Source organism: Hyla sarda, chromosome 2 (assembly GCF_029499605.1).
Source record: "Hyla sarda isolate aHylSar1 chromosome 2, aHylSar1.hap1, whole genome shotgun sequence".
NCBI classification, from domain to species: Eukaryota; Metazoa; Chordata; class Amphibia; order Anura; family Hylidae; genus Hyla; species Hyla sarda.
In genome coordinates this window covers 76,183,115-76,193,464 of record NC_079190.1, presented here as the reverse complement: position 1 = coordinate 76,193,464, position 10,350 = coordinate 76,183,115, and the positions used below count along the sequence as shown (strand labels likewise).

The following is a 10,350-nucleotide window of genomic DNA, read 5'->3' as shown; positions in this document are numbered from 1 at the left end:
CGCCGTGTGGGAACGTACCCTTAAAGTTCTCAAAGGGGCACTGTCAGGTATAAATACTTTTTATATGTTGTACATCTTGGCAAAACATTAACCTATCTAATATACTTAATAAAAAAGGTATCTGCTTTTTATAGAAATCATGGCTTATGAAAAAGACCACCCGGGGTCCCTATACCATCCAAAACATTATCCTGTCTGACTGCAGTATTATCTTTGTCCCAGCTGAAGCACAGGCATGGACAAAGTCCAGAAAGTGAGAGTGGGGCTACCACTCTTCTGTGCTCACTCTTGTCCTGTTTTCAAACAGGGGGTCTGAAAACATAGGAGGAGGTGAAGGGGTTACAGAGAAGTGATTGGATGAAGAGACCCAGAGAAGAGACCCAGAGAAGTGATTGGATGAAGAGACCCAATCACAGACTCAAGGAGGAAGTGAATGCATGGTGAGTGACGGCGAGCTCAGTGCTTGCCTCAGACATGCCTGTTCATGAGCAGTGGATCTCAGAATGAGTGAGCATCAGAACAGAGGGATTTGTGAGCCTAATACAGAAGCTAGACACATAAAAAAGACATATAAAGACTGCATGACCTAGCGAGTAACATATATGTAACATTATTTTTTTTTTGTCACATGGCAGGTATGCTTTAATAGACTGGGGGCTGATTAGTCCCGATTTGTAGAGGACCATGACCTAATTTTTATCGTTCATGCGCAACGTCCCTGTGCGTCGTCGTCAAGGCAACGTCACTAGTCCGGGCGGGGCCCGAAGCGCGAGCAGAGGCCCCCCCCGGTGAAAATGGACAGCCCGCAAAGACTAATCCTCCCCACCGGATGGTCCCTGCAGCATAGATGGCCCGGACCAGCTCACCCTAACTTCCCGCCGAGGGGAGGTGAGTACAAAACAAAGGGGGGGGGGGGGGATGATGACGAATGCCGCAGTGGTCTTCAACCTGCGGACCTCCAGAGGTTTGAAAACTACAACACCCAGCATGCCCGGACAGCCGATGGCTGTCCGGGCATGCTGGGAGTTGTAGTTTTGCAACATCCGCAGGTCCGCAGGTTGAAGACCACTGATGAAGGGATTGACAGGGGGTGATGATGAAGGGGGGGGGATGATGACGGGGGTCTGGGTGATTACATGGGGGGGATGATGTATTTCCCACCCTAGGCTTATAGTCGAGTCAATAACTTTTTCTGGGTTTTGGGGGTAAAATTAGGGGCCTCGGCTTATATTCGGGTCGGCTTATACTCGAGTATAAAGTGAAGCTAAAAATTATTCATGTACCAGGACCAACAATTGTATGGCACCATAATATAACACCAATAGTCTATGGCTTTTCTACTTCTGAATGCATTCATATGGAGGCAAACAGAGCTTCCCATTGATACATTCTGTATAAATCTAACAGAGAAATCTTGGCATGCACTGTTGCATATGGGGGAGAATATGGTGCAATAAGAGGGCACCATACAGTGGGTGCAGTGAGCCTATGTCTCTATAGTCTGGAGCTGCACGGACTCTATGTCTTTCCATATAGGCTTCATGCACACACGTATAAACATTTTTTGGTTGTAATATCAGCTAGTTCAGAGATGTGTTTTATGATGACTAATAAGACAATAGACGTTGATATTAGGATTATGGATCACTCTGATATCCTCTCTACATGCGATTGTATGATATACCAACACAGCTTCTTTGAAGATCTGTATATAATGATTTCTTTCCCATACTTCCTGTAGTTCTTTCTTCATTATGTGTTATCTCAATTTTAGAGTTTTCTGCCTTTTCATCTCGAGGATTCTGCAATTGTTTGTATTCTAAAGTTTATGTTACAAATGTCCAATTGTGATCAAACAGACATTATGATTCACTCCAATGAGGTTGTCTCATCTTTATGTCACACATGGTATTACTGCTGTCATGTTTACTGTTCTTAAGGATACATCCAGGAGTTTATTTGAATCCCATGTAGTTATAGGAGGATGGCAATAAAAAAAAACGGGAAAAAGATGCAGCTCAGCTCACCATCCGGTGTGACCTAAGTTCAAGGACGGATTATCAAATCTTGATGCATGGAGCTCGGACTGCAGAAAGCGGGCCATATCTTGTTTAAACAAGTAGATGAAAGGTTAAAGGCTCCTCCAGCTCATGGCATGATAGCTCAGAATGCGTTGGTGTTTTGCTTGTTGTTTTTTTTTACTTTTAATGCATATGCAATAAACCTATGATGGCACTTCTCAAGTCACCAATTTCTCAGCTAGTCCCCTCCTCACCTGGGGATCCTGTGGCCCAGCTGTTACTTGGGCTATTGATGGTGGGAACCGCACAGTCCAATAATTCTACAACTCATTCAGCAGATGCACTCCAGAGGCTTTTTCAGTCACAGCTTCACAACTGACAACTACATATGACGACCCTTGGGGTTGGGACTAGTAGTGCTCCTAGTATGTCATCGGTGCTGCGAGTGGTCTGGCAGTCCCCAGTGTAACCAAAGTGCGCATAACTGTGTCAATGCTGGAAATCCCTCTGGGCATGTCCTTGTCTTCTGTGTACTGGTGGTGTTGTTCAGGATGGTGTTGTGGTGCGTGCAGTTAAAGGGGCACTCTTAAAGTTAAAAGACATCTTATCCCCTATCCAAAAGATAGGTGATAAGATGCCTGATCGCGGGGGTCCCGCCACTTGGGACCCCCGCTATCTCGGCTGCGGCACCCCAGATATCCAGTGCACAGAGCATACTTCACTCTATGCCGGATGGCTGGAGATGTGGGGCAGAGGCCCATGACGTCATGGCCACGCCACACTCGTGATGTCACGGCCACGCCCCCTCAATGCAAGTCAATAGGATGGGATGTGACGTCCATCACGCCCCCTCCCATCGACTTGCATTGAGGGCACATAGCCGTGATGTCGCGAGCCTCCGGCGCTGCACCCGACGCTCTAAACAAATGTCGGGTGCAGCAGGGAGATTGCAGTGGTCCCCAGCGATCAGACATCTTATCCCCTATCCTTTGGATAGGGGATAAGATGTATAGGGGTGGAGTACCCCTTTAACTAGACACAGGGATGCGAGAAGCAGGTGCAACACAATTGTACTTTCAGATGTTAGCAGCAGTAAACAGTTAGTTTCCCAAAGTCCCAGGCTGTAAGTGCTGCATGGCTTAACATAGAGTGTAGAGGAGAGGTGTTCATTGCAATGTTTCAGTTGGTAAATATACTTTGCTTGAAATATAGATTGACTTATTTTTGGAGTTTGAATTCAGCGGTCATGACTATCCCAGGACATGATTTGGTCCTTGATCAGAGTATAGCCCAACTTTTTCCCTGACTCAGCTATGTGTAAAAGACTGGTGTGATTTGTGGGCGCAATTCCAATGTACTCACTGAAGAAGGGTCTCAGGAGTGTAATTGAGGTTGTTAGTTGTCTTCTGTACAGAATACCATATGAACAGCATTGAATATACTAAGACACGTTCAAAGTAGTGCATTCAGATGGCATCCCCAACTTTGAAATCGGTACTGCAAACTGGACCAGAATCATGATGCATGCAGAGCCTGATTTTCTCTGTTTGCTATCAGGCCCTTCAGTTCTAGCTCTTCTCCTAAAAGCTCCCTTCGGTAGCTAGTTTACACTGGACACCCAGCCAGAAAAAAGAATGGCTAGGTGCGACTGGGTCTCTCTCTCTCTAGTTTTCAACTCAAACTCTGCTCGTTCTCAAACTCAGCTAAGGACAGGTGAGCAGGGCCTTGTATAGATTTCCTGGACCTTTATCTGCCATGTAATTTTGGCCCTGAAAGGAGACCTAACTCTAATGTAAACTCTGCATCATGTGTGTGTAGTACAGTTAATCCTTGTGTCACCTTGCAGTATCAGCATTAATGGGCAGAACACAATAAATTATCGACATAAAAGAATAGGGGCATAAGCTTTTATCCACCACCCAGCAGGCTAAAACCCATTGTGGGACATTACATAGACTCTAGTAGTCCATATTAGTTACCATGAGGACAGTGGTGGCACTTCATAGAGGCCAGCACTGCCCACAGAACAGACACTGATGCCACCCACAGTCTAGCTATGGGTGTCCCATGCTAGCCCAACCTCTCCGACTTCACATCCCCATGGCACTTAGGGGCAGACTGTCCTGATGCCATATTGCCAAACCATACATTAATTGTAACAATCACAATAACACTAGCATAAGAAATAAAGGCTCAGGAGAACTTTCTGTAGTACCCCCTGCAAAGAAAGGCATTAACCAGGGACAGCCCTACCATGGGCGGTGGGACCATTGGTCCCAGGCGGCAATTTTCAGGGGTGCCACTTTGCTCCCCCCTTTTCTTTTTGTGCCACCTAGGTCCAAGGTTGGGCCAGCCCTGCGCTGCACCACCGCTGCACTGCTGCTGCTCACTGTTCTAAAGTGGTCGCGGTGCCGGCACAGCCCAAACTGCTTGATAGCGGAGCTGCCACTTTAACACAGTGAGCCTGCGGCTGCTGGCCGGCCCGGGTCTGACGAGGGACGTTGAGCAAATGACGTTCTTCCGCAGACCCGCCTGGGAGGATCACTTGTCAGGCTGCCGCCGGAGAGAAGCGCTGCACAAGCCAGGCGAGTGCATCTGTATGTCTGTCTGTGTTTCTGTGTATGTGTCTGTGTGTTGGGGGGGGGACTATACTACCTAATGTGGGCAACTGCTACCTAATGTGGGAAAACTGCTACCTAATGTGGGGAATCTACGCTACCTAATGTGGGGAATCTATGCTACCTATTGTGGGGAATCTATGCTACCTATTGTGGGGAAACCATTGCTACCTAATGTGGGGAATCTATGCTACCTAATGTGGGGAAACTATGCTACCTTATGTGGGGAAACTATGCTACCTAATGTGGGGAAACTATGCTATGTAATGTGGGGAAACTGCTTCCTAATGTGGGGAAACTATGCTGCCTACCTAATGTGGGGGAACTGCTCTGCCTACCTAATGCTTTTGTTTCTTTTCTTTTTTTCTTGATTGGGGGGGGGGTGGTGGTTCACTCTTGGACCCAGCCAACACAATGTCTTGGGCCAGCCCTGGCATTAACAGTAAACAGGAACACAGCATATAACACAGTATAAAAAATTTCAGAAATGTTGCAGTCTTTTCTAGACAGTGTCAGCAGGCAAAATTAGTTTTTTTGCACAGCTCAATGGTCACTCCAGTTTCACCCTCCTTTAATATTCATCAAAACAGCAAAGAACTGACTCATGAACCCTAAAGGAACAGTTGAAGAAAGATGGGTATTTCCAAATCTTTACGAATTGGTTGTAATAATAATAATACATTACAGTTATTTGTTTCTGTTGTAGAGGAGTACTCCACCCATGATAAACATGCTTCAGTCATCTGTAATTTACAGAACTGGCAGCAAATTATAGCTGCTAGCAGTTATATGTGGAGGCCTTAAAGAGTAGCTATCATAATCTACACTCTCCCGAATGGGGGGGAATCAGAAGAGACAACTGTTGGCCAAACAACCATTATTGCCTTTGCATGTGTGTGGGTGGCCACCTTTAAGTGTGCTTAAATGAGCACTCTCATTAAAAAAATTTTTGGAATTGCACTCCCTATGGTAAATAAAAAATCTTTCTAATGTACTTGTTTTAAAAAAAATGAAGTTTTCTATGTTTTATTTGTGCTTACAAAAGCTGCCACTAGGTGTCTCCTTACTTGTCCAGAGCACATTCCCTCCATCTCTTACACAGACTTTGGACTCCTGCTGGCCTGGCAGAAGGCCAAAATCAGGAAATGCAGTCTGGAGTGCTGAGGGTGTGTGCAGCCTTAGCCAATCATAGCTCATCTCACACTGAACTGCACTGGGCTGTATGTAGCAGAGTGAGGGAGGGAGACTAAGTAGAAAATACAGAGCAATATCAAGGTAGAAAACTAAAAAATAATAAAAAATAAAGGCAGGGGGGGGGGGTTTACCATGATAGGGGCAGTGAACTGAGAGGATTATAAAATGAGAGGTACTCTTTAAGGGCTATTTCATCTTCACCTTTACAGGGTTATGTAGTTTAGTGCAAGGAATCCTTAAAAACAAAAACATGGTTGTTTAATCCAATGTCATTGCAGACACAACTCAGTCAAGACAATAAACAGTGTTATTCATGTAGCTAAGGCTATGTGAAATAGGAATAATAGTTTAAATAATCAAACAACAAGGGTGGTCTGGCATGGTTGGCATCTGACATGGTTGAACCACATAAAAAAACAGCATGCAGTGTTTATTAATTTGGTACAACCATGCCAGCATCTATGCTGGAGCATCCATAGTATTGACAACAACATGGCGCCGACACACAATCAATGGTGGACTACTGTAACAGCAAGCAACAAAACTACAGTACATCCGGCGGGGAAAACCGGTAAACGAAACAGACAGAAGCATGGCATATTTAATACAGAATTATATTGCACACTTTACACACTTAACTGAGTTCCCCTCTAAGTGTGTGGTGCCCCATTAATGTGAACTATTGAAGACAGCTGCCAGGAGGTATCCTTAGCGCTTGAAAAACACTAACCTAATTTTTCACTAAGCCATCAATTCCAACATTTTATCCCACCCAATAAAGCAGGTTATGTTCCTCTTACATTTTACTAGAGACCCCTTGTGCATGCCTACAGCCACCTCCTCAACCAGAGATATACAACTGCAACATGTGTTTTGTGAGAGATATTTATATTATGAATTCTTTAGCGTTCCACATTACTACTTGATTCACAAGGGAGAGACAACTGTTAGGAGCCAATATTAGCAATGTGCTCTGGCAGCTGGCTACGAGGTCATGGAGCCAACTTTTCCATGGATTCAAAATGAATAGGCAAATTCCAGTTCTCTGCCATCATCTCTATAGTCCAGGGTGCAAACTTGCCAGTGAGGGAGGTTGTGTCCCCAGGAAACAAAGCATGGAATAATAACACTGATATCTCCTTTTAATAATTCAGTTTGTGAGGTCAGTTCCTGTTTGTTCGCACACCAGATGACCTCTAACCCTTAGGCAGGCGGTGCGGATTGTGCTGAGTGAGAATTTGTGACTCCAGGAAAAGTGCTCACTGAGTATTTTGCAATTTGCTTCCTCTGGTCCTGTGAACTATGTGTGCATTAACCTGTCACATGCCCAGGATGGAGACTAAAGACAGACGACTTGTACAGTTTCTTCAGAAATCTCCATACACTGCAAGTTTTATATAGCCACAAGTAGATTCAGGGCAGCTGTGGTCAGTCTGTACTTAACTGTGTCTTGGATTCTGTCTGGAACTCTGGAATCACATTATATTGTGAGAAAAAAAATCAAGGAATTTCTTTACTTTGATCTCATATTCATAATTTGATAGCTATGTTTAACCCTGTCAGGATCTTCAAATAAAAAGACCTCTGAGTGTACTTTATCTGTAGGAAAACGATTTTAACACCTTAAAGTATCCCTGTCATTTAACAAAACATTTGACATGTCAGGGAGAAGCCATTCAGTTGTAGGAAATTGGCACATTATAGGGCTATGGAGTCCATCTCCTGCAACTGCATGACTGGAGGGATTTTAGATGTGTACCTAGGGTAACCCATACCTTAATGACAACCACCCACATACCATCACCCTCCACCCACCCCCTTTTCCATAAAGATACTTACACCATGGTTGGAGAAAATCGGGCTTTCTAGCCTGTTTATTTTAACATTAGTAAATAACATTATAAATATTATAAAGAACCACAGCTCGACTATGCACCACCAATTCAGACACTCGAAAGGTGCCAAAGAAAATTAGAGAAAAGGCCAAATGGAACAAGGACACTTCATAATCATCCAAACATTCCACCTCCACCCTGCCAGCCCAAAAAAACTAAAGATCAAAATAGACAGGGTGTCGAGTATCCACCCGAACACCCCTTTTTATAGCCCCGCAGAGCCCCCCTCACCAAAAAATACTTAGTCACATTAGACAACCCCCTGGAAGCAAACCAAAACGCTTAAGTAGACATGCGACTGTTAATGCCCGACACAGACACACCAAATTCATACAGCATACAAACAAAATACAACACCGCCACCACCCAATCATCATCACCCAAACATGCACCAACTCTAATCAACACCCGCTCCCACTCACACCAAACCGTAGAATACACCGACCATGTACGAGCACACAAAGACCTCTGGATCAACGCTGTTGCCGACTCCAAACCAGGCTCCACAGGTAATCCGGACAAGGGATCTCGCACCGCTCCGCCTCTGGTGCCAGCCCGCAAAACCTCTCCCACTGTGAACAAGATAGAGAATCAGCAACAGAGTTGACTACCCCGGGACATGAACCGCAACAAACTCACCATTCAGCAAGCGCAACACCGGAGGAGAACTAGATATCTGATTATTAATCGCATGCACAACGCCCATGTTGTTGCAATGAAACCGCACTCGATGATCTCTTAACCGTGCACCCCAAATCTCTGCGTTTAGCACAATAGGAAACAGGAAGGGCCAGATTTGTCACCAGCCCCGCCGACCGCCAAGACTCCGGCCAAAACGCCCGCACTCCACTGTCCCTGAAAAAATGTCCCAAAACCAACTGCCCCGGATGCATCAGTGAACAACTCCAGATCACAAGACTCCCACACCTCAAAATCCTCCCTCACCTCCGCTGACAAATGCACAAAATGGTGAACCCTGTCGTAACCATGGCCAGTCTACGACAAAAAAACCTGCCCCATAAGTAAAATACGACATGCAAAATTCCACTTGCCCAACGCGAATTACACCAGCCACAGCTGCACCTTCCTACACTGATGACACTGCACCACAGATCGGCGCAAGTCATCCAACTTATCCTCGGGAAGACGGCATTCCATCGCATCTGAATCGATAATGATGCCCAAAAATGTCACCACCATCACCGGTCCCTCTTTTTTTTATCCTCCACCAACAGCACCCCAAACCACCGAGCCACCGCCTCCATAGTATGCAGCAAACTGAACAAACCCCCGAACCCGCAGGGCCCAAAAACAAAAAATCATCAAGATAATGAAGAACCTAAGACCAGCCTCCAAAAAACAACTAAACATCTTGAAATATGCACAAGAGATAGAACAACCCATGGGCAGACAGCAATCGACATAATACTGCCCACCCCAACGAATCCCCAACAACAGAAAACTATCCGGATGAACCGGTAACAAACAAAATGCTGCTTCCACATCTGTCTTAGCCAACAACACCCCCTTACCAAACTTCCACACCCACCGAACTGCCGCATCAAAAGAAGTATAAGAAACCAAACAAACATCCGCGGCAATGCCATTATTTACCGAAGCCCCCACCAGCTAAGACAAATGATGGATCAACCGATATTTTCCCGGCTCCATTTTGGGAACCAACCCCAAAGGCGAAACCACCAGATCACCAAAGGGTGGGTCCTCAAATGGGCCTGCCATCCTACCTAACGTGACTTCGCCCAACAATTTTTCCGTCATCACCTGAGGGCAACCAGAAGCCGCCCGCCTTAACCTGACCCCCATTAGGGTTAGCACTAGGAATACGAAACCCCTCGCTAAACCCTGACTCCAACAAACGCTCCGCCGCCCTATCTGGGTACAGCCTTAGAAATGGACACATCTCATCCACTTTCACCTGCATCGCTCCACAGCTGCAAAGCATCAGCCGCCTTCTCTTTTCCTCGCGGGAGAAACTGTAGACCCCGCCACATCCAGAGCACTCATGCTTAAATTTGCATTCGGAGAGAAACTTACCGTATGCCTCATTGTACTGCCAACAACAGCCCCAGCGAGAACCGGCCGACTCCCCGGCTGCTGAGGAACCTCCAGCCTCCCCCGAAAAGGGCTGAAACCCACTCCGTGGTGCCGACATCAGGCACATCCACAAGCCAATATCCTTGTTGTCCCACCGGATTAACAGCCGCATCACCTCGCATTGACGAAACTGTTAATCATACCTCAACCATGCAATGCCCCCATAAACTCGATACACTTCCCCTACTGAGTCCAAGTAACAAAAGAGAGCTGAACAATGCTGAGGAGCTTTCTCCCCTATCACACTGCCCAAAATGGAAAAGGCCTGCATCCAATTGGAAAAAATGCACGGAATCAACCGATACCGGTGCTTTTCCTCCTCCTCCTTTTTACTTTCTCCCGGCTTTTTTCTATCCAGGTTACATTATTCCAGAGGCAGCAAAGAAAAAATTTTGACATATTCATCTTTCCAAATTTTTTCTTTGACCCCTGGCTTCAATTATGCCCCTAATGGCCTTCAAAGCAAATGTACACCTCCCCTCTAGCCACATCCGCCAGGCGCACATA

At 45.8% G+C, this 10,350-nt stretch overlaps 1 long non-coding RNA gene across 1 annotated transcript; it reads left to right on the top strand.

Annotated features, from left to right (window-relative positions):
• The first annotated feature begins 313 nt into the window (after window positions 1–313).
• Window positions 314–2,229, top strand: LOC130357640 (uncharacterized). The gene is made up of 3 exons (XR_008889206.1): window positions 314–440; window positions 636–888; window positions 1,975–2,229. It is a non-coding gene; the product is annotated as an uncharacterized LOC130357640 (long non-coding RNA).
• Window positions 2,230–10,350: the final 8,121 nt, after the last annotated feature.